Source organism: Salvelinus alpinus, chromosome 14 (assembly GCF_045679555.1).
Source record: "Salvelinus alpinus chromosome 14, SLU_Salpinus.1, whole genome shotgun sequence".
Classification (NCBI taxonomy): Eukaryota; Metazoa; Chordata; class Actinopteri; order Salmoniformes; family Salmonidae; genus Salvelinus; species Salvelinus alpinus.
Genome location: NC_092099.1, coordinates 19,353,376 through 19,380,811, shown reverse-complemented (window position 1 = coordinate 19,380,811; position 27,436 = coordinate 19,353,376).

Genomic DNA, 27,436 nt, shown 5'->3' with positions numbered 1-27,436 from the left:
GACACTAGGTTACTGTAGAGAGTAGGTTACTGTAGACACTAGGTTACTAATAGGTTACTAAAGAACCTAGGTTACTAATAGGTTACTAAAGACACTAGGTTACTAAAGACACTAGGTTACTAATAGGTTACTGTAGACACTAGGTTACTAAAGACACTAGGTTACTAATAGGTTACTAAAGACACTAGGTTACTAATAGGTTACTAAAGACACTAGGTTACTAAAGACACTAGGTTACTAATAGGTTACTGTAGACACTAGGTTACTAAAGACACTAGGTTACTAAAGACACTAGGTTACTAAAGACACTAGGTTACTGTAGACACTAGGTTACTGTAGACACTAGGTTACTAAAGACACTAGGTTACTGTAGACACTAGGTTACTAAAGACACTAGGTTACTAATAGGTTACTGTAGACACTAGGTTACTAAAGACACTAGGTTACTAAAGACACTAGGTTACTAATAGGTTACTAAAGACACTAGGTTACTAATAGGTTACTGTAGACACTAGGTTACTGTAGACACTAGGTTACTGTAGACACTAGGTTACTAAAGACACTAGGTTACTGTAGACACTAGGTTACTGTAGACGCTAGGTTACTAAAGACACTAGGTTACTGTAGACACTAGGTTACTGTAGACACTAGGTTACTGTAGACACTAGGTTACTAAAGACACTAGGTTACTAATAGGTTACTGTAGACACTAGGTTACTGTAGACACTAGGTTACTGTAGACACTAGGTTACTAAAGACACTAGGTTACTGTAGACGCTAGGTTACTAAAGACACTAGGTTACTGTAGACACTAGGTTACTGTAGACACTAGGTTACTGTAGACACTAGGTTACTGTAGACACTAGGTTACTAATAGGTTACTAAAGACACTAGGTTACTGTAGACACTAGGTTACTAATAGTTTACTGTAGACACTAGGTTACTGTAGACACTAGGTTACTAATAGGTTACTGTAGACACTAGGTTACTAATAGGTTACTAAAGACACTAGGTTACTAAAGACACTAGGTTACTAAAGACACTAGGTTACTGTAGACACTAGGTTACTAATAGGTTACTAAAGACACTAGGTTACTGTAGACACTAGGTTACTGTAGACACTAGGTTACTGTAGACACTAGGTTACTAATAGGTTACTGTAGACACTAGGTTACTAATAGGTTACTAAAGACACTAGGTTACTAAAGACACTAGGTTACTGTAGACACTAGGTTACTGTAGACACTAGGTTACTAATAGGTTACTAAAGACACTAGGTTACTGTAGACACTAGGTTACTGTAGACACTAGGTTACTGTAGACACTAGGTTACTAATAGGTTACTGTAGACACTAGGTTACTAATAGGTTACTAAAGACACTAGGTTACTAAAGACACTAGGTTACTAAAGACACTAGGTTACTAATAGGTTACTAAAGACACTAGGTTACTAAAGACACTAGGTTACTGTAGACACTAGGTTACTGTAGACACTAGGTTACTGTAGACACTAGGTTACTGTAGACACTAGGTTACTAATAGGTTACTGTAGACACTAGGTTACTAAAGACACTAGGTTACTAAAGACACTAGGTTACTAAAGACACTAGGTTACTGTAGACACTAGGTTACTAAAGACACTAGGTTACTGTAGACACTAGGTTACTAAAGACACTAGGTTACTAATAGGTTACTGTAGACACTAGGTTACTAAAGACACTAGGTTACTAAAGACACTAGGTTACTAAAGACACTAGGTTACTGTAGACACTAGGTTACTGTAGACACTAGGTTACTAAAGACACTAGGTTACTAAAGACACTAGGTTACTAATAGGTTACTAAAGACACTAGGTTACTGTAGACACTAGGTTACTAAAGACACTAGGTTACTAATAGGTTACTGTAGACACTAGGTTACTAAAGACACTAGGTTACTAAAGACACTAGGTTACTAAAGACACTAGGTTACTGTAGACACTAGGTTACTAAAGACACTAGGTTACTAATAGGTTACTGTAGACACTAGGTTACTAAAGACACTAGGTTACTAAAGACACTAGGTTACTGTAGACACTAGGTTACTGTAGACACTAGGTTACTAAAGACACTAGGTTACTAAAGACACTAGGTTACTAATAGGTTACTAAAGACACTAGGTTACTAAAGACACTAGGTTACTAATAGGTTACTAAAGACACTAGGTTACTGTAGACACTAGGTTACTAAAGACACTAGGTTACTAAAGACACTAGGTTACTAAAGACACTAGGTTACTGTAGACACTAGGTTACTGTAGACACTAGGTTACTAAAGACACTAGGTTACTAATAGGTTACTAAAGACACTAGGTTACTGTAGACACTAGGTTACTAAAGACAATAGGTTACTAAAGACACTAGGTTACTAATAGGTTACTGTAGACACTAGGTTACTAATAGGTTACTAAAGACACTAGGTTACTAATAGGTTACTGTAGACACTAGGTTACTGTAGACACTAGGTTACTGTAGACACTAGGTTACTGTAGACACTAGGTTACTAAAGACACTAGGTTACTGTAGACACTAGGTTACTGTAGACGCTAGGTTACTAAAGACACTAGGTTACTGTAGACACTAGGTTACTGTAGACACTAGGTTACTGTAGACACTAGGTTACTAAAGACACTAGGTTACTAATAGGTTACTGTAGACACTAGGTTACTGTAGACACTAGGTTACTGTAGACACTAGGTTACTAAAGACACTAGGTTACTGTAGACACTAGGTTACTGTAGACGCTAGGTTACTAAAGACACTAGGTTACTGTAGACACTAGGTTACTGTAGACACTAGGTTACTGTAGACACTAGGTTACTGTAGACACTAGGTTACTAATAGGTTACTAAAGACACTAGGTTACTGTAGACACTAGGTTACTAATAGGTTACTGTAGACACTAGGTTACTGTAGACACTAGGTTACTAATAGGTTACTGTAGACACTAGGTTACTAATAGGTTACTAAAGACACTAGGTTACTAAAGACACTAGGTTACTAAAGACACTAGGTTACTAATAGGTTACTAAAGACACTAGGTTACTAAAGACACTAGGTTACTGTAGACACTAGGTTACTGTAGACACTAGGTTACTAATAGGTTACTAAAGACACTAGGTTACTGTAGACACTAGGTTACTGTAGACACTAGGTTACTGTAGACACTAGGTTACTAATAGGTTACTGTAGACACTAGGTTACTAATAGGTTACTGTAGACACTAGGTTACTAAAGACACTAGGTTACTAAAGACACTAGGTTACTAATAGGTTACTAAAGACACTAGGTTACTGTAGACACTAGGTTACTGTAGACACTAGGTTACTGTAGACACTAGGTTACTGTAGACACTAGGTTACTAATAGGTTACTAAAGACACTAGGTTACTGTAGACACTAGGTTACTGTAGACACTAGGTTACTGTAGACACTAGGTTACTAATAGGTTACTGTAGACACTAGGTTACTAATAGGTTACTAAAGACACTAGGTTACTAAAGACACTAGGTTACTAAAGACACTAGGTTACTAATAGGTTACTAAAGACACTAGGTTACTAATAGGTTACTAAAGACACTAGGTTACTGTAGACACTAGGTTACTGTAGACACTAGGTTACTAATAGGTTACTGTAGACACTAGGTTACTAAAGACACTAGGTTACTAAAGACACTAGGTTACTGTAGACACTAGGTTACTGTAGACACTAGGTTACTGTAGACACTAGGTTACTAATAGGTTACTAAAGACACTAGGTTACTGTAGACACTAGGTTACTAATAGGTTACTGTAGACACTAGGTTACTGTAGACACTAGGTTACTAATAGGTTACTGTAGACACTAGGTTACTAAAAGGTTACTAAAGACACTAGGTTACTAAAGACACTAGGTTACTAATAGGTTACTAAAGACACTAGGTTACTAAAGACACTAGGTTACTGTAGACACTAGGTTACTAAAGACACTAGGTTACTAAAGACACTAGGTTACTGTAGACACTAGGTTACTAATAGGTTACTAAAGACACTAGGTTACTGTAGACACTAGGTTACTGTAGACACTAGGTTACTGTAGACACTAGGTTACTAATAGGTTACTGTAGACACTAGGTTACTAATAGGTTACTAAAGACACTAGGTTACTAAAGACACTAGGTTACTAATAGGTTACTAAAGACACTAGGTTACTAAAGACACTAGGTTACTAAAGACACTAGGTTACTGTAGACACTAGGTTACTGTAGACACTAGGTTACTAAAGACACTAGGTTACTAATAGGTTACTAAAGACACTAGGTTACTGTAGACACTAGGTTACTGTAGACACTAGGTTACTAATAGGTTACTAAAGACACTAGGTTACTGTAGACACTAGGTTACTGTAGACACTAGGTTACTGTAGACACTAGGTTACTGTAGACACTAGGTTACTGTAGACACTAGGTTACTAATAGGTTACTAAAGACACTAGGTTACTGTAGACACTAGGTTACTGTAGACACTAGGTTACTGTAGACACTAGGTTACTAATAGGTTACTAAAGACACTAGGTTACTGTAGACACTAGGTTACTAAAGACACTAGGTTACTAAAGACACTAGGTTACTGTAGACACTAGGTTACTAAAGACACTAGGTTACTGTAGAGAGTAGGTTACTGTAGACACTAGGTTACTGTAGACACTAGGTTACTAAAGACACTAGGTTACTGTAGAGAGTAGGTTACTGTAGACACTAGGTTACTAATAGGTTACTAAAGAACCTAGGTTACTAATAGGTTACTAAAGACACTAGGTTACTAAAGACACTAGGTTACTAATAGGTTACTGTAGACACTAGGTTACTAAAGACACTAGGTTACTAATAGGTTACTAAAGACACTAGGTTACTAATAGGTTACTAAAGACACTAGGTTACTAAAGACACTAGGTTACTAATAGGTTACTGTAGACACTAGGTTACTAAAGACACTAGGTTACTAAAGACACTAGGTTACTAAAGACACTAGGTTACTGTAGACACTAGGTTACTGTAGACACTAGGTTACTAAAGACACTAGGTTACTGTAGACACTAGGTTACTAAAGACACTAGGTTACTAATAGGTTACTGTAGACACTAGGTTACTAAAGACACTAGGTTACTAAAGACACTAGGTTACTAATAGGTTACTAAAGACACTAGGTTACTAATAGGTTACTGTAGACACTAGGTTACTGTAGACACTAGGTTACTGTAGACACTAGGTTACTAAAGACACTAGGTTACTGTAGACACTAGGTTACTGTAGACGCTAGGTTACTAAAGACACTAGGTTACTGTAGACACTAGGTTACTGTAGACACTAGGTTACTGTAGACACTAGGTTACTAAAGACACTAGGTTACTAATAGGTTACTGTAGACACTAGGTTACTGTAGACACTAGGTTACTGTAGACACTAGGTTACTAAAGACACTAGGTTACTGTAGACGCTAGGTTACTAAAGACACTAGGTTACTGTAGACACTAGGTTACTGTAGACACTAGGTTACTAAAGACACTAGGTTACTGTAGACACTAGGTTACTAATAGGTTACTAAAGACACTAGGTTACTGTAGACACTAGGTTACTAATAGTTTACTGTAGACACTAGGTTACTGTAGACACTAGGTTACTAATAGGTTACTGTAGACACTAGGTTACTAATAGGTTACTAAAGACACTAGGTTACTAAAGACACTAGGTTACTAAAGACACTAGGTTACTGTAGACACTAGGTTACTAATAGGTTACTAAAGACACTAGGTTACTGTAGACACTAGGTTACTGTAGACACTAGGTTACTGTAGACACTAGGTTACTAATAGGTTACTGTAGACACTAGGTTACTAATAGGTTACTAAAGACACTAGGTTACTAAAGACACTAGGTTACTGTAGACACTAGGTTACTGTAGACACTAGGTTACTAATAGGTTACTAAAGACACTAGGTTACTGTAGACACTAGGTTACTGTAGACACTAGGTTACTGTAGACACTAGGTTACTAATAGGTTACTGTAGACACTAGGTTACTAATAGGTTACTAAAGACACTAGGTTACTAAAGACACTAGGTTACTAAAGACACTAGGTTACTAATAGGTTACTAAAGACACTAGGTTACTAAAGACACTAGGTTACTGTAGACACTAGGTTACTGTAGACACTAGGTTACTGTAGACACTAGGTTACTGTAGACACTAGGTTACTAATAGGTTACTGTAGACACTAGGTTACTAAAGACACTAGGTTACTAAAGACACTAGGTTACTAAAGACACTAGGTTACTGTAGACACTAGGTTACTAAAGACACTAGGTTACTGTAGACACTAGGTTACTAAAGACACTAGGTTACTAATAGGTTACTGTAGACACTAGGTTACTAAAGACACTAGGTTACTAAAGACACTAGGTTACTAAAGACACTAGGTTACTGTAGACACTAGGTTACTGTAGACACTAGGTTACTAAAGACACTAGGTTACTAAAGACACTAGGTTACTAATAGGTTACTAAAGACACTAGGTTACTGTAGACACTAGGTTACTAAAGACACTAGGTTACTAATAGGTTACTGTAGACACTAGGTTACTAAAGACACTAGGTTACTAAAGACACTAGGTTACTAAAGACACTAGGTTACTGTAGACACTAGGTTACTAAAGACACTAGGTTACTAATAGGTTACTGTAGACACTAGGTTACTAAAGACACTAGGTTACTAAAGACACTAGGTTACTGTAGACACTAGGTTACTGTAGACACTAGGTTACTAAAGACACTAGGTTACTAAAGACACTAGGTTACTAATAGGTTACTAAAGACACTAGGTTACTAAAGACACTAGGTTACTAATAGGTTACTAAAGACACTAGGTTACTGTAGACACTAGGTTACTAAAGACACTAGGTTACTAAAGACACTAGGTTACTAAAGACACTAGGTTACTGTAGACACTAGGTTACTGTAGACACTAGGTTACTAAAGACACTAGGTTACTAATAGGTTACTAAAGACACTAGGTTACTGTAGACACTAGGTTACTAAAGACAATAGGTTACTAAAGACACTAGGTTACTAATAGGTTACTGTAGACACTAGGTTACTAATAGGTTACTAAAGACACTAGGTTACTAATAGGTTACTGTAGACACTAGGTTACTGTAGACACTAGGTTACTGTAGACACTAGGTTACTGTAGACACTAGGTTACTAAAGACACTAGGTTACTGTAGACACTAGGTTACTGTAGACGCTAGGTTACTAAAGACACTAGGTTACTGTAGACACTAGGTTACTGTAGACACTAGGTTACTGTAGACACTAGGTTACTAAAGACACTAGGTTACTAATAGGTTACTGTAGACACTAGGTTACTGTAGACACTAGGTTACTGTAGACACTAGGTTACTAAAGACACTAGGTTACTGTAGACACTAGGTTACTGTAGACGCTAGGTTACTAAAGACACTAGGTTACTGTAGACACTAGGTTACTGTAGACACTAGGTTACTGTAGACACTAGGTTACTGTAGACACTAGGTTACTAATAGGTTACTAAAGACACTAGGTTACTGTAGACACTAGGTTACTAATAGGTTACTGTAGACACTAGGTTACTGTAGACACTAGGTTACTAATAGGTTACTGTAGACACTAGGTTACTAAAGACACTAGGTTACTAAAGACACTAGGTTACTAAAGACACTAGGTTACTGTAGACACTAGGTTACTAAAGACACTAGGTTACTAATAGGTTACTGTAGACACTAGGTTACTAAAGACACTAGGTTACTAAAGACACTAGGTTACTGTAGACACTAGGTTACTGTAGACACTAGGTTACTAAAGACACTAGGTTACTAAAGACACTAGGTTACTAATAGGTTACTAAAGACACTAGGTTACTAAAGACACTAGGTTACTAATAGGTTACTAAAGACACTAGGTTACTGTAGACACTAGGTTACTAAAGACACTAGGTTACTAAAGACACTAGGTTACTAAAGACACTAGGTTACTGTAGACACTAGGTTACTGTAGACACTAGGTTACTAAAGACACTAGGTTACTAATAGGTTACTAAAGACACTAGGTTACTGTAGACACTAGGTTACTAAAGACAATAGGTTACTAAAGACACTAGGTTACTAATAGGTTACTGTAGACACTAGGTTACTAATAGGTTACTAAAGACACTAGGTTACTAATAGGTTACTGTAGACACTAGGTTACTGTAGACACTAGGTTACTGTAGACACTAGGTTACTGTAGACACTAGGTTACTAAAGACACTAGGTTACTGTAGACACTAGGTTACTGTAGACGCTAGGTTACTAAAGACACTAGGTTACTGTAGACACTAGGTTACTGTAGACACTAGGTTACTGTAGACACTAGGTTACTAAAGACACTAGGTTACTAATAGGTTACTGTAGACACTAGGTTACTGTAGACACTAGGTTACTGTAGACACTAGGTTACTAAAGACACTAGGTTACTGTAGACACTAGGTTACTGTAGACGCTAGGTTACTAAAGACACTAGGTTACTGTAGACACTAGGTTACTGTAGACACTAGGTTACTGTAGACACTAGGTTACTGTAGACACTAGGTTACTAATAGGTTACTAAAGACACTAGGTTACTGTAGACACTAGGTTACTAATAGGTTACTGTAGACACTAGGTTACTGTAGACACTAGGTTACTAATAGGTTACTGTAGACACTAGGTTACTAATAGGTTACTAAAGACACTAGGTTACTAAAGACACTAGGTTACTAAAGACACTAGGTTACTAATAGGTTACTAAAGACACTAGGTTACTAAAGACACTAGGTTACTGTAGACACTAGGTTACTGTAGACACTAGGTTACTAATAGGTTACTAAAGACACTAGGTTACTGTAGACACTAGGTTACTGTAGACACTAGGTTACTGTAGACACTAGGTTACTAATAGGTTACTGTAGACACTAGGTTACTAATAGGTTACTGTAGACACTAGGTTACTAAAGACACTAGGTTACTAAAGACACTAGGTTACTAATAGGTTACTAAAGACACTAGGTTACTGTAGACACTAGGTTACTGTAGACACTAGGTTACTGTAGACACTAGGTTACTGTAGACACTAGGTTACTAATAGGTTACTAAAGACACTAGGTTACTGTAGACACTAGGTTACTGTAGACACTAGGTTACTGTAGACACTAGGTTACTAATAGGTTACTGTAGACACTAGGTTACTAATAGGTTACTAAAGACACTAGGTTACTAAAGACACTAGGTTACTAAAGACACTAGGTTACTAATAGGTTACTAAAGACACTAGGTTACTAATAGGTTACTAAAGACACTAGGTTACTGTAGACACTAGGTTACTGTAGACACTAGGTTACTAATAGGTTACTGTAGACACTAGGTTACTAAAGACACTAGGTTACTAAAGACACTAGGTTACTGTAGACACTAGGTTACTGTAGACACTAGGTTACTGTAGACACTAGGTTACTAATAGGTTACTAAAGACACTAGGTTACTGTAGACACTAGGTTACTAATAGGTTACTGTAGACACTAGGTTACTGTAGACACTAGGTTACTAATAGGTTACTGTAGACACTAGGTTACTAAAAGGTTACTAAAGACACTAGGTTACTAAAGACACTAGGTTACTAATAGGTTACTAAAGACACTAGGTTACTAAAGACACTAGGTTACTGTAGACACTAGGTTACTAAAGACACTAGGTTACTAAAGACACTAGGTTACTGTAGACACTAGGTTACTAATAGGTTACTAAAGACACTAGGTTACTGTAGACACTAGGTTACTGTAGACACTAGGTTACTGTAGACACTAGGTTACTAATAGGTTACTGTAGACACTAGGTTACTAATAGGTTACTAAAGACACTAGGTTACTAAAGACACTAGGTTACTAATAGGTTACTAAAGACACTAGGTTACTAAAGACACTAGGTTACTAAAGACACTAGGTTACTGTAGACACTAGGTTACTGTAGACACTAGGTTACTAAAGACACTAGGTTACTAATAGGTTACTAAAGACACTAGGTTACTGTAGACACTAGGTTACTGTAGACACTAGGTTACTAATAGGTTACTAAAGACACTAGGTTACTGTAGACACTAGGTTACTGTAGACACTAGGTTACTGTAGACACTAGGTTACTGTAGACACTAGGTTACTGTAGACACTAGGTTACTAATAGGTTACTAAAGACACTAGGTTACTGTAGACACTAGGTTACTGTAGACACTAGGTTACTGTAGACACTAGGTTACTAATAGGTTACTGTAGACACTAGGTTACTAATAGGTTACTAAAGACACTAGGTTACTAAAGACACTAGGTTACTAAGGACACTAGGTTACTAAAGACACTAGGTTACTGTAGACACTAGGTTACTAAAGACACTAGGTTACTAATAGGTTACTAAAGACACTAGGTTACTGTAGACACTAGGTTACTGTAGACACTAGGTTACTAATAGGTTACTGTAGACACTAGGTTACTAAAGACACTAGGTTACTAAAGACACTAGGTTACTGTAGACACTAGGGTACTAATAGGTTACTAAAGACACTAGGTTACTAATAGGTTACTAAAGACACTAGGTTACTAAAGACACTAGGTTACTAAAGACACTAGGTTACTAAAGACACTAGGTTACTGTAGACACTAGGTTACTAATAGGTTACTAAAGACACTAGGTTACTAAAGACACTAGGTTACTGTAGACACTAGGGTACTAATAGGTTACTGTAGACACTAGGTTACTAATAGGTTACTAAAGACACTAGGTTACTAAAGACACTAGGTTACTGTAGACACTAGGGTACTAATAGGTTACTAAAGACACTAGGTTACTAATAGGTTACTAAAGACACTAGGTTACTAAAGACACTAGGTTACTAAAGACACTAGGTTACTAATAGGTTACTAAAGACACTAGGTTACTAAAGACACTAGGTTACTAAAGACACTAGGTTACTAAAGACACTAGGTTACTAATAGGTTACTAAAGACACTAGGTTACTAATAGGTTACTAAAGACACTAGGTTACTAATAGATTACTAAAGACACTAGGTTACTAAAGACACTATGTTACTAATAGGTTACTAAAGACACTAGGTTACTGTAGACACTAGGTTACTAATAGGTTACTAAAGACACTAGGTTACTAATAGATTACTAAAGACACTAGGTTACTAAAGACACTAGGTTACTAATAGGTTACTAAAGACACTAGGTTACTAAAGACACTAGGTTACTGTAGACACTAGGTTACTGTAGACACTAGGTTACTAAAGACACTAGGTTACTGTAGACACTAGGTTACTAAAGACACTAGGTTACTAATAGGTTACTAAAGACACTAGGTTACTAAAGACACTAGGTTACTGTAGACACTAGGTTACTGTAGACACTAGGTTACTAAAGACACTAGGTTACTAATAGGTTACTAAAGACACTAGGTTACTAATAGGTTACTAAATACACTAGATTACTAAAGACACTAGGTTACTAAAGACACTAGGTTACTAAAGACACTAGGTTACTAAAGACACTAGGTTACTGTAGACACTAGGGTACTAAAGACACTAGGTTACTAAAGACAATAGGTTACTGTAGACACTAGGTTACTAAAGACACTAGGTTACTAAAGACACTAGGTTACTAAAGACACTAGGTTACTGTAGACACTATGTTACTAATAGGTTACTGTAGACACTAGGTTACTAATAGGTTACTAAAGACACTAGGTTACTAAAGAAACTAGGTTACTAAAGACACTAGGTTACTGTAGACACTAGGTTACTAATAGGTTACTAAAGACACTAGGTTACTAATAGGTTACTGTAGACACTAGGTTACTGTAGACACTAGGTTTCTGTAGACACTAGGTTACTAAAGACACTAGGTTACTGTAGACACTAGGTTACTGTAGACGCTAGGTTACTAAAGACACTAGGTTACTGTAGACACTAGGTTACTGTAGACACTAGGTTACTGTAGACACTAGGTTACTAAAGACACTAGGTTACTAATAGGTTACTGTAGACACTAGGTTACTGTAGACACTAGGTTACTGTAGACACTAGGTTACTAAAGACACTAGGTTACTGTAGACACTAGGTTACTGTAGACGCTAGGTTACTAAAGACACTAGGTTACTGTAGACACTAGGTTACTGTAGACACTAGGTTACTGTAGACACTAGGTTACTGTAGACACTAGGTTACTAATAGGTTACTAAAGACACTAGGTTACTGTAGACACTAGGTTACTAATAGGTTACTGTAGACACTAGGTTACTGTAGACACTAGGTTACTAATAGGTTACTGTAGACACTAGGTTACTAATAGGTTACTAAAGACACTAGGTTACTAAAGACACTAGGTTACTAAAGACACTAGGTTACTAATAGGTTACTAAAGACACTAGGTTACTAAAGACACTAGGTTACTGTAGACACTAGGTTACTGTAGACACTAGGTTACTAATAGGTTACTAAAGACACTAGGTTACTAAAGACACTAGGTTACTAAAGACACTAGGTTACTGTAGACACTAGGTTACTAATAGGTTACTGTAGACACTAGGTTACTAATAGGTTACTAAAGACACTAGGTTACTAAAGACACTAGGTTACTAAAGACACTAGGTTACTAATAGGTTACTAAAGACACTAGGTTACTAATAGGTTACTAAAGACACTAGGTTACTGTAGACACTAGGTTACTGTAGACACTAGGTTACTAATAGGTTACTAAAGACACTAGGTTACTATAGACACTAGGTTACTAAAGACACTAGGTTACTAAAGACACTAGGTTACTAATAGGTTACTAAAGACACTAGGTTACTAAAGACACTAGGTTACTGTAGACACTAGGTTACTAAAGACACTAGGTTACTAAAGACACTAGGTTACTGTAGACACTAGGGTACTAATAGGTTACTAAAGACACTAGGTTACTAAAGACACTAGGTTACTAATAGGTTACTAAAGACACTAGGTTACTAAAGACACTAGGTTACTGTAGACACTAGGGTACTAATAGGTTACTAAAGACACTAGGTTACTAATAGGTTACTAAAGACACTAGGTTACTAAAGACACTAGGTTACTAATAGGTTACTAAAGACACTAGGTTACTAATAGGTTACTAAAGACACTAGGTTACTAAAGACACTAGGTTACTAATAGGTTACTAAAGACACTAGGTTACTAAAGACACTAGGTTACTAAAGACACTAGGTTACTGTAGACACTAGGGTACTAATAGGTTACTAAAGACACTAGGTTACTAATAGGTTACTAAAGACACTAGGTTACTAAAGACACTAGGTTACTAAAGACACTAGGTTACTGTAGACACTAGGGTACTAATAGGTTACTAAAGACACTAGGTTACTAATAGGTTACTAAAGACACTAGGTTACTAAAGACACTAGGTTACTAAAGACACTAGGTTACTGATAGGTTACTAAAGACACTAGGTTACTAATAGGTTACTAAAGACACTAGGTTACTAAAGACACTAGGTTACTAAAGACACTAGGTTACTAATAGGTTACTAAATACACTAGGTTACTAAAGACACTAGGTTACTAAAGACACTAGGTTACTAATAGGTTACTAAAGACACTAGGTTACTAAAGACACTAGGTTACTAATAGGTTACTAAATACACTAGGTTACTAAAGACACTAGGTTACTAAAGACACTAGGTTACTAATAGGTTACTAAAGACACTAGGTTACTACTAGGTTACTAAAGACACTAGGTTACTAAAGACACTAAGTTACTAATAGGTTACTAAAGACACTAGGTTACTAATAGGTTACTAAAGACACTAGGTTACTAATAGATTACTAAAGACACTAGGTTACTAAAGACACTAGGTTACTAATAGGTTACTAAAGACACTAGGTTACTAATAGGTTACTAAAGACACTAGGTTACTAAAGACACTAGGTTACTAAAGACACTAGGTTACTGTAGACACTAGGTTACTAATAGGTTACTAAAGACACTAGGTTACTAAAGACACTAGGTTACTAAAGACACTAGGTTACTAAAGACACTAGGTTACTAATAGGTTACTAAAGACACTAGGTTACTAATAGGTTACTAAAGACACTAGGTTACTAATAGGTTACTAAAGACACTAGGTTACTAAAGACACTAGGTTACTAATAGGTTACTAAAGACACTAGTTTACTAAAGACACTAGGTTACTAAAGACACTAGGTTACTAATAGGTTACTAAATACACTAGGTTACTAAATACACTAGGTTACTGTAGACACTAGGTTACTAAAGACACTAGGTTACTAATAGGTTACTAAAGACACTAGGTTACTAAAGACACTAGGTTACTAATAGGTTACTAAAGACACTAGGTTACTAATAGGTTACTAAAGACACTAGGTAACTAAAGACACTAGGTTACTAAAGACACTAGGTTACTAATAGGTTACTAAAGACACTAGGTTACTAATAGATTACTAAAGACACTAGGTAACTAAAGACACTAGGTTACTAAAGACACTAGGTTACTAAAGACACTAGGTTACTAAAGACACTAGGTTACTAAAGACACTAGGTTACTGTAGACACTGGGTTACTGTAGACACTAGGTTACTAAAGACACTAGGTTACTGTAGACACTAGGTTACTAAAGACACTAGGTTACTAATAGGTTACTAAAGACACTAGGTTACTAAAGACACTAGGTTACTAAAGACACTAGGTTACTAAAGACACTAGGTTACTGTAGACACTAGGGTACTAAAGACACTAGGTTACTAAAGACACTAGGTTACTAATAGGTTACTAAAGACACTAGGTTACTAAAGACACTAGGTTACTAAAGACACTAGGTTACTAATAGATTACTAAAGACACTAGGTTACTAAAGACACTAGGTTACTAATAGGTTACTAAAGACACTAGGTTACTAATAGGTTACTAAAGACACTAGGTTACTAAAGACACTAGGTTACTAAAGACACTAGGTTACTGTAGACACTAGGTTACTAATAGGTTACTAAAGACACTAGGTTACTAAAGACACTAGGTTACTAAAGACACTAGGTTACTAATAGGTTACTAAAGACACTAGGTTACTAATAGGTTACTAAAGACACTAGGTTACTAATAGGTTACTAAAGACACTAGGTTACTAATAGGTTACTAAAGACACTAGGTTACTAAAGACACTAGGTTACTAATAGGTTACTAAATACACTAGGTTACTAAATACACTAGGTTACTGTAGACACTAGGTTACTAAAGACACTAGGTTACTAATAGGTTACTAAAGACACTAGGTTACTAAAGACACTAGGTTACTAATAGGTTACTAAAGACACTAGGTTACTAATAGGTTACTAAAGACACTAGGTAACTAAAGACACTAGGTTACTAAAGACACTAGGTTACTAATAGGTTACTAAAGACACTAGGTTACTAATAGATTACTAAAGACACTAGGTAACTAAAGACACTAGGTTACTAAAGACACTAGGTTACTAAAGACACTAGGTTACTAAAGACACTAGGTTACTAAAGACACTAGGTTACTGTAGACACTAGGTTACTGTAGACACTAGGTTACTAAAGACACTAGGTTACTGTAGACACTAGGTTACTAAAGACACTAGGTTACTAATAGGTTACTAAAGACACTAGGTTACTAAAGACACTAGGTTACTAAAGACACTAGGTTACTAAAGACACTAGGTTACTGTAGACACTAGGGTACTAAAGACACTAGGTTACTAAAGACACTAGGTTACTAATAGGTTACTAAAGACACTAGGTTACTAAAGACACTAGGTTACTAAAGACACTAGGTTACTAATAGATTACTAAAGACACTAGGTTACTAAAGACACTAGGTTACTAATAGGTTACTAAAGACACTAGGTTACTAATAGGTTACTAAAGACACTAGGTTACTAAAGACACTAGGTTACTAAAGACACTAGGTTACTGTAGACACTAGGTTACTAATAGGTTACTAAAGACACTAGGTTACTAAAGACACTAGGTTACTAAAGACACTAGGTTACTAATAGGTTACTAAAGACACTAGGTTACTAATAGGTTACTAAAGACACTAGGTTACTAATAGGTTACTAAAGACACTAGGTTACTAATAGGTTACTAAAGACACTAGGTTACTAAAGACACTAGGTTACTAATAGGTTACTAAATACACTAGGTTACTAAATACACTAGGTTACTGTAGACACTAGGTTACTAAAGACACTAGGTTACTAATAGGTTACTAAAGACACTAGGTTACTAAAGACACTAGGTTACTAATAGGTTACTAAAGACACTAGGTTACTAATAGGTTACTAAAGACACTAGGTAACTAAAGACACTAGGTTACTAAAGACACTAGGTTACTAATAGGTTACTAAAGACACTAGGTTACTAATAGATTACTAAAGACACTAGGTAACTAAAGACACTAGGTTACTAAAGACACTAGGTTACTAAAGACACTAGGTTACTAAAGACACTAGGTTACTAAAGACACTAGGTTACTGTAGACACTAGGTTACTGTAGACACTAGGTTACTAAAGACACTAGGTTACTGTAGACACTAGGTTACTAAAGACACTAGGTTACTAATAGGTTACTAAAGACACTAGGTTACTAAAGACACTAGGTTACTAAAGACACTAGGTTACTAAAGACACTAGGTTACTGTAGACACTAGGGTACTAAAGACACTAGGTTACTAAAGACACTAGGTTACTAATAGGTTACTAAAGACACTAGGTTACTAAAGACACTAGGTTACTGTAGACACTAGGTTACTGTAGACACTAGGTTACTAAAGACACTAGGTTACTAAAGACACTAGGTTACTGTAGACACTAGGTTACTGTAGACACTAGGTTACTAAAGAAACTAGGTTACTAAAGACACTAGGTTACTAATAGGTTACTGTAGACACTAGGTTACTAATAGGTTACTAAAGACACTAGGTTACTAATAGGTTACTGTAGACACTAGGTTACTGTAGACACTAGGTTTCTGTAGACACTAGGTTACTAAAGACACTAGGTTACTGTAGACACTAGGTTACTGTAGACGCTAGGTTACTAAAGACACTAGGTTACTGTAGACACTAGGTTACTGTAGACACTAGGTTACTGTAGACACTAGGTTACTAAAGACACTAGGTTACTAATAGGTTACTGTAGACACTAGGTTACTGTAGACACTAGGTTACTGTAGACACTAGGTTACTAAAGACACTAGGTTACTGTAGACACTAGGTTACTGTAGACGCTAGGTTACTAAAGACACTAGGTTACTGTAGACACTAGGTTACTGTAGACACTAGGTTACTGTAGACACTAGGTTACTGTAGACACTAGGTTACTAATAGGTTACTAAAGACACTAGGTTACTGTAGACACTAGGTTACTAATAGGTTACTGTAGACACTAGGTTACTGTAGACACTAGGTTACTAATAGGTTACTGTAGACACTAGGTTACTAATAGGTTACTGTAGACACTAGGTTACTAATAGGTTACTAAAGACACTAGGTTACTAAAGACACTAGGTTACTAAAGACACTAGGTTACTAATAGGTTACTAAATACACTAGGTTACTAAAGACACTAGGTTACTGTAGACACTAGGTTACTGTAGACACTAGGTTACTAATAGGTTACTAAAGACACTAGGTTACTGTAGACACTAGGTTACTGTAGACACTAGGTTACTGTAGACACTAGGTTACTAATAGGTTACTGTAGACACTAGGTTACTAATAGGTTACTAAAGACACTAGGTTACTAAAGACACTAGGTTACTAATAGGTTACTAAAGACACTAGGTTACTGTAGACACTAGGTTACTGTAGACACTAGGTTACTAATAGGTTACTGTAGACACTAGGTTACTAAAGACACTAGGTTACTAAAGACACTAGGTTACTGTAGACACTAGGGTACTAATAGGTTACTAAAGACACTAGGTTACTAATAGGTTACTAAAGACACTAGGTTACTAAAGACACTAGGTTACTGTAGACACTAGGGTACTAATAGGTTACTAAAGACACTAGGTTACTAATAGGTTACTAAAGACACTAGGTTACTAAAGACACTAGGTTACTAAAGACACTAGGTTACTGATAGGTTACTAAAGACACTAGGTTACTAATAGGTTACTAAAGACACTAGGTTACTAAAGACACTAGGTTACTAAAGACACTAGGTTACTGTAGACACTAGGGTACTAATAGGTTACTAAAGACACTAGGTTACTAATAGGTTACTAAAGACACTAGGTTACTAAAGACACTAGGTTACTAAAGACACTAGGTTACTGTAGACACTAGGTTACTAAAGACACTAGGTTACTGATAGGTTACTAAAGACACTAGGTTACTAATAGGTTACTAAAGACACTAGGTTACTAAAGACACTAGGTTACTAAAGACACTAGGTTACTGTAGACACTAGGGTACTAATAGGTTACTAAAGACACTAGGTTACTAATAGGTTACTAAAGACACTAGGTTACTAAAGACACTAGGTTACTAAAGACACTAGGTTACTAATAGGTTACTAAAGACACTAGGTTACTAAAGACACTAGGTTACTAAAGACACTAGGTTACTAAAGACACTAGGTTACTAATAGGTTACTAAATACACTAGGTTACTAAATACACTAGGTTACTAAAGACACTAGGTTACTAAAGACACTAGGTTACTGTAGACACTAGGTTACTAAAGACAATAGGTTACTAATAGGTTACTAAAGACACTAGGTTACTACTAGGTTACTAAAGACACTAGGTTACTAAAGACACTAGGTTACTAAAGACACTAGGTTACTAATAGGTTACTAAAGACACTAGGTTACTAAAGACACTAGGTTACTAAAGACACTAGGTTACTAAAGACACTAGGTTACTGTAGACACTAGGTTACTAAAGACACTAGGTTACTGATAGGTTACTAAAGACACTAGGTTACTAATAGGTTACTAAAGACACTAGGTTACTAAAGACACTAGGTTACTAAAGACACTAGGTTACTAATAGGTTACTAAATACACTAGGTTACTAAAGACACTATGTTACTAAAGACACTAGGTTACTAAAGACACTAGGTTACTAAAGACACTAGGTTACTAAAGACACTAGGATAGTAAAGACACTAGGTTACTAAAGACACTAGGTTACTAATAGGTTACTAAAGACACTAGGTAACCATAGACACTAGGTAACCATAGACACTAGGTAACCATAGACACTAGGTTACTAAAGACAATACGAGGGAGGTTGGTTGTGGGGGATAGGTTACTAATAGGTTACTAAAGACAATACGAGGGAGGTTGGTTGTGGGGGATGGATGTATGACGCGATCGTCTTTCATTCTAACCGTTGCGTGTTGTAGTCACGTCGGGGACAACTGTAGCATTTTTAGCTAACCCTTCCTCTAACCCTAATTCTAACCTTAACCTAATTCTCCTAACCTTTTACTTAAATTAACCTTTTACGTCAATTATTATCCTAACCTTTGTCGTCAGTTTTCCTAACCACCGATGTAAATTCTATACGTAATTCTCCTTCGTTGTTACCACGCAAAAAGCAACTGTGTTTCAGAGTAAAAACGTATAATACTAGAGGTCCTCTAAGATGTATAGGCTAGGTCAACCAATTCCTATGCTATTGTCCGACCGCTATTCCATTCATAACGTAACCTAGCGTAACATTCTGTATGATACTAAATGGAAGGCACAGATTTACCTACCAAATCTTACGAATTACCCTGAGGCCAGGTTGGTGTGTGTGTGTGTGTGTGCGTGAGTGTGTGTGTGTGTGTGTGTGTGTGTGTGTGTGTGTGTGTGTGTGTGTGCGTGAGTGTGTGCGTGAGTGTGCGCGTGAGTGTGTGTGTGTGCGGGCACGCCCACGCTGCTGAATCTCTCACTCTCAGCTAATCGACACACAACAGATGGGAAATGTCTTGATGATGGTTGTTATGGAAACAAAGTGGGCGGGTTGCCATGGCTTTGCCACCACAGATGTGCACAGTAGTAAAACGGTGATCACAGTACGGCAGCCCGGAAGGGACAGAAGGCCAGGGTTTTATTAAGGTACAACAGAATAGTATTACCTACAGTATCACAGTACGGCAGCCCGGAAGGGACAGAAGGCCAGGGTTTTATTAAGGTACAACAGAATAGTATTAGCTACAGTACCACAGTACGGCAGCCCGGAAGGGACAGAAGGCCAGGGTTTTATTAAGGCACAACAGAATAGTATTACCTACAGTACCACAGTACGGCAGCCCGGAAGGGACAGAAGGCCAGGGTTTTATTAAGGCACAACAGAATAGTATTACCTACAGTACCACAGTACGGCAGCCCGGAAGGGACAGAAGGCCAGGGTTTTATTAAGGTACAACAGAATAGTATTACCTACAGGATCACAGTACGGCAGCCCGGAAGGGACAGAAGGCCAGGGTTTTATTAAGGCACAACAGAATAGTATTAGCTACAGTATCACAGTACGGCAGCCCGGAAGGGACAGAAGGCCAGGGTTTTATTAAGGCACAACAGAATAGTATTACCTACAGTATCACAGTACGGCAGCCCGGAAGGGACAGAAGGCCAGGGTTTTATTAAGGCACAACAGAATAGTATTACCTACAGTATCACAGTACGGCAGCCCGGAAGGGACAGAAGGCCAGGGTTTTATTAAGGTACAACAGAATAGTATTACCTACAGTACCACAGTACGGCAGCCCGGAAGGGACAGAAGGCCAGGGTTTTATTAAGGTACAACAGAATAGTATTACCTACAGTATCACAGTACGGCAGCCCGGAAGGGACAGAAGGCCAGGGTTTTATTAAGGCACAACAGAATAGTATTAGCTACAGTACCACAGTACGGCAGCCCGGAAGGGACAGAAGGCCAGGGTTTTATTAAGGCACAACAGAATAGTATTACCTACAGTATCACAGTACGGCAGCCCGGAAGGGACAGAAGGCCAGGGTTTTATTAAGGCACAACAGAATAGTATTACCTACAGTATCACAAGAAGATAACAACTCATTGTTGAACTGTTATGAATTGAATCGCATGAGAGAAAGTATCTGTCCCAAATGGCACCCTATTCCCTATGTCGTGCACTACATTAGATCAGAACCCTATGGCACCCTATTCCTTATATCGTGCACTACATTAGATCAGAACCCTATGGCACCCTATTCCTTATATCGTGCACTACATTAGATCAGAACCCTATGGCACCCTATTCCCCATATCGTGCACTACATTAGATCAGAACCCTATGGCACCCTATTCCCCATATCGTGCACTACATTAGATCAGAACCCTATGGCACCCTATTCCCCATATCGTGCACTACATTAGATCAGAACCCTATGGCACCCTATTCCCCATATCGTGCACTACATTAGATCAGAACCCTATGGCACCCTATTCCCCATATCGTGCACTACATTAGATCAGAACCCTATGGCACCCTATTCCCCATATCGTGCACTATATTAGATCAGAACCCTATGGCACCCTATTCCCCATATCGTGCACTACATTAGATCAGAACCCTATGGCACCCTATTCCCCATATCGTGCACTATATTAGATCAGAACCCTATGGCACCCTATTCCCTATATCGTGCACTACATTAGATCAGAGGGTAGTGAGGTCTGCAGAACGCATCACCAGGGGCAAACTACCTGCCCTCCAGGACACCTACACCACCCGATGTCACAGGAAGGCCATAAAGATCATCAAGGACAACAACCACCCAAGCCACTGCCTGTTCACCCCGCTATCATCCAGAAGGCGAGGTCAGTACAGGTGCATCAAAGCAGGGACCGAGAGACTGAAAAACAGCTTCTATCTCAAGGCCATCAGACTGTTAAACAGCCACCACTAACATTTAGCGGCCGCTGCCAACATACTGACTCAACTCCAGCCACTTTAAAAATGGGAATTGATGGAAATTATGTAAAAATGTACCACTAGCCACTTTAAGCAATGCCACTTAATACAATGTTTACATACCCTACATTACCCATCTCATATGTATATATACTGTACTCTATATCATCTACTGCATCTTGCCATCTTTATGCAATACATGTACCACTAGCCACTTTAAACTATGCCACTTTATGTTTACATACCCTACAGTACTCATCTCATATGTATATACCGTACTCTATACCATCTACTGCATCTGCCATGCCGTTCTGTACCACCACTCATCCATATATCTTTATGTACATATTCTTTATCCCTTACACTTGTGTGTGTGTGTAAGGTAGTAGTGTGGAATTGTTAGGTTAGATTACTGTTGGTTATTACTGCATTGTCGGAACTAGAAGCACAAGCATTTCGCTACACTCGCATTAACATCTGCTAACCATGTGTATGTGACTAATAAAATTTGATTTGATTTGATTTGATTTGATTTGAACCCTATGGCACCCTATTCCCTATATCGTGGACTACATTAGATCAGAACCTTATGGCACCCTATTCCTTATATCGTGCACTACATTAGATCAGAACCCTATGGCACCCTATTCCTTATATCGTGCACTACATTTGAGTCCTATGTTCCCTGGCACAAAAGTAGGCCACTACAGTGCCTCCAGGAAGTATTTGTCCACATTTTATTGTGTTACAGCCTGAATTTAAAACAGATTACATTTAGATTCGTTAGTCACCGGCCTACACACAATATCCCATAACGTCAAAGTGGAATTTTTTTTTAACAAATTAATTCTGAAAAATGAAAAGCTGAAATCTCTTCAGTCAATTAGTGTTCAGAAGTAAGAATGTGTTTTAACAAGTCACATAATAAGTTGCATGGAGTCACCCTTTGTGTTTAACATGATTTCTGAATGACTACCTCTACTTTGTACCCCACACGTACAATTATCTGTAAGGTGCCTCAGTCGAGCAGTGAATTTCAAACACAGATTCAACCGCAAAGACCAGGGAGGTTTTCCAATGGTTTGCAAAGAAGGGCACCGATTGGTAGATGGTTTGCAAAGAAGGGCACCGATTGGTAGATGGTTTGCAAAGAAGGGCACCGATTGGTAGATGGGTAAAAGAACAAACAAACAAAAAACAGACATTGAATATCCTTTTGAGCATGTTGCAGTTATTAATTACACTTTGGATGGTGTATCAATACACCCAGTCACTACAAAGATACAGGCGTCCTTCCTAACTCAGTTGCTGGAGAGAAAGGAAACTGCTTAGGGATTTTACCTCGTGTCCAATGGTGACTTTAGAACAGTTACAGAGTATAATGGCTGTGATAGAAGAAAACTGAGGATGGATCAACAACATTGTAGTTACTCCACAATGCTAACATAAATGACAGAGTGAAAAGAAGGAAGTCTGTACAGAATTTAAAAAATATTCAAAAACATGCATCCTGTTTTCAAGGCACTAATGTAAAAACTGCAAGAAATGTGGCAAAGAAATTAACTTTTGGTCCTGAGTGCAAAGTGTTTGGGGCAAGTCCAACACAACACATCACACATCACTGAGTACCATATTTTCAAGCATGGTGATGGCTGCATCATGTTATGGGTATGCTTGTCATTGACAAGGACTGGGGAGTTTTTAGGATAAAAATTAACAGAATAGAGCTATAAGCACAGGTAAAATCATAGAGGAAAACCTGGTTCAGTCTGCTTTCCAACAGACACTGGGAGACAAATTCACCTTCCAGCAGGACAATAACCTAAAACACAAGGACAAATCTACACTGGAGTTGCTTACCAAGACGACATTGAATGTTCCTGAGTGGCCCAGTTACAGTTTTAACTTGAAATTGCCTTGAAAATCTATGGCAAGACTTGAAAATGGCTGTCTAACAATAATACACAACCAACTTGACAGAATTGTTTAATAATGAGAAAATATTGTACAATCCAGGTGTGCAAAGCTCTTAGAAACATACCTAGAAAGACTTTTGGAAGCTGTAATCGCTATCAAAACTAACATGTATTGTGTCAGGGGGTTGAATAACAAATGATATGTTCTCTTCCACTTTGACATTAGAGTTGTGTAGACCGTTGACAAACAAAAAAGACAATTAAAACAAAATGTGGGAAAAGTCTTGGCCTGTGAACACTTTCAGATTTTATTTTTTGCAGGGTGCCAATTCAGACGCAGCCAAGAGATGACAGAGGAAAAGGCTACAGGCCATCAGTAGTGTTAGGATATGTTTGGTGACAGTAGTACAGAGTAAAAGGCTACAGACTGGCAGTAGTGTTAGGATATGTTTGGTAACTGTAGTACAGAGTAAAAGGCTACAGACTGGCAGTAGTGTTAGGATATGTTTGGTGACAGTAGTACAGAGTAAAAGGCTACAGACTGGCAGTAGTGTTAGGATATGTTTGGTGACAGTAGTACAGAGTAAAAGGCTACAGGCCGTCAGTAGTGTTAGGATATGTTTGGTAACTGTAGTACAGAGTAAAAGGCTACAGACTGGCAGTAGTGTTAGGATATGTTTGGTGACAGTAGTACAGAGTAAAAGGCTACAGACTGGCAGTAGTGTTAGGATATGTTTGGTAACTGTAGTACAGAGTAAAAGGCTACAGACTGGCAGTAGTGTTAGGATATGTTTGGTGACAGTAGTACAGAGTAAAAGGCTACAGACTGGCAGTAGTGTTAGGATATGTTTGGTAACTGTAGTACAGAGTAAAAGGCTACAGGCCATCAGTAGTGTTAGGATATGTTTGGTGACAGTAGTACAGAGTAAAAGGCTACAGGCCGTCAGTAGTGTTAGGATATGTTTGGTGACAGTAGTACAGAGTAAAAGGCTACAGGCCGTCAGTAGTGTTAGGATATGTAGTAGTACAGGCTGATAGAGATGACTGGGAACTGGAAAACCCTTAGTATCTTCATACTGTAACTGTTCATCTCTTCTGGCTAAGAGCACAATGATAGCTTCTCTCAATCTTACACAGAACTATGAGGGGTTATAAAGGCCATAAAATAACCGGCTTACTAACGCCTTGTTAACTTCTCTGCGCTACGGATCCCTTTTACGGGATCCCTTTCCTAAACAACCGCTAGAATTGCAGGGCGCCAAATGCAAAAATATTACAAAAAATATTTATAATCATGCAATCACAAGTGAAATATACCAAAACACAGCCTAGCTTGTTGTTAATCCACCTATCTTGTCAGATTTTGAAAATATATTTTACAGCGAAAGAAATCCAAGCTTTTGTGAGTGTAGCTTTCAATGCTACAACAGCTAGCCCCAAATTAGCATGGTCACGAAAGTCAGAAAAGCAATAAAATTAATAGCTTACCTTAGATAATCTTCGGATGTTTCCACTCACGAGACTCCCAGTTACACAACAAATGTTATTTTTGTTCGATAAATATTACATTTTATCACAAAATAACGCCATTTGGGTTGCGCATTATGTTCAGAAAATCAAAGCCGTGTTCCGTTCGACAAATTCCAAAAAGTATCCGTAATGGTCGTAGAAACATGTCAAATGTTTTTTATAATCAATCCTCAGGTTGTTTTTAACAAACAAAATCGATAATATTTCACCCGGACCATAACCTATTCATTAAGAGACAAAATGAAAATGGGGTGCCCCTCTCTCGCGCGCAGGAAATATTCAGAGAAAACCTGACTACTTTTGAAAAAGCTCGCTTATTTTTCAAAATAAAAGCCTGAAACTATGTCTAAAGCTTGGTCACAGCCTGAGGAAGCCATTGGAAAAGGAATCTGGTTGATACCCCTTTAAATGGAGGTTAGACGGGCCAGGGAACACAGATTTTTTTTTTTATATATCACTTCCAGGTTACATTTTCTCAGGTTTTCGCTTGCAGAATAAGTATTGTTATACTCACAGACAATATTTTGACAGTTTTGGAAATTTTGGAGTGTTTTCTATCCTAATCTGTAAATTATATGCATATTCTACGATCTGGGCCAGAGAAAATGTCCGTTTACGTTGGCACGTTATTTAAAGAAAATAATAATAATCTGACCCCTAGCGCTAACACCAAGAACCCGATGGTCACTCTGAAAGAGCTCCAGAGTTCCACTGTGGAGATGGGAGAACCTTCCAGAAGGACAACCATCTCTGCAGCACTCCACCAATTAGGTCTTTATGGTAGAGTGGCCAGACGGCAGACACTCCTCAGTAAAAGGCACATGACAGCCTGCTTGGAGTTTGCCAAAAGACATCTAAAGACTATGAGAAGCAAGATTCTCTGGACTGATGAAACCAAGATTGAACTCTTTGGCCTGAAAGCCAAGCATCACGGCTGAAGGAAACCTGGCACCATCCCTACAGTGAAGCATGGTGGTGGCACCATCATGCTGTGCGAATGTCCTTGAGTGGTCCAGCCAGAGCCCGGACTTGAACCCGATCGAACATCTCTGGAGACCTGAAAATAGCTGTGCAGCGACGCTCCCCATCCAACCTGACAGAGCCTGAGAGGATCTGCAGAGAAGACCGAGAGAAACTCCACAAATTCAGGTGTGCCAAGCTTGTAGGGTCATACCCAAGAAGACTTGAGGCTGTAATTGCTGCCAAAGGTGCTTCAACAAAGTACATAGTAAAGGGTCTGAATACTTATGTAAATGTGATATTTCAGTTTTTTATTTGTCATTATGGGGTATTGTATGTAGCTTGATGAGGACATTTAAAAAATATATATATTTTAGAATAAGGATGTAACGTAACCAAATATGAAAAAAGTCTAGGGGTCTGAATACATTCTGAATGCACTCTATACATACAGTGGGGAGAACAAGTATTTGATACACTGCCGATTTTGCAGGTTTTCCTACTTACAAAGCATGTAGAGGTCTGTAATTCTTATCATAGGTACTCTTCAACTGTGAGAGACGGAATCTAAAACAAAAATCCAGAAAATCACATTGTATGATTTTTAAGTAATTAATTTGCATTTTATTGCATGACATAAGTATTTGATCACCTACCAACCAGTAAGAATTCCGGCTCTCACAGACCTGTTAGTTTTTCTTTAAGAAGCCCTCCTGTTCTCCACTCATTACCTGTATTAACTGCACCTGTTTGAACTCGTTACCTGTATAAAAGACACCTGTCCACACACTCAATCAAACAGACTCCAACCTCTCCACAATGGCCAAGACCAGAGAGCTGTGTAAGGACATCAGGGATAAAATTGTAGACCTGCACAAGGCTGGGATGGGCTACAGGACAATAGGCAAGCAGCTTGGTGAGAAGGCAACAACTGTTGGCGCAATTATTAGAAAATGGAAGAAGTTC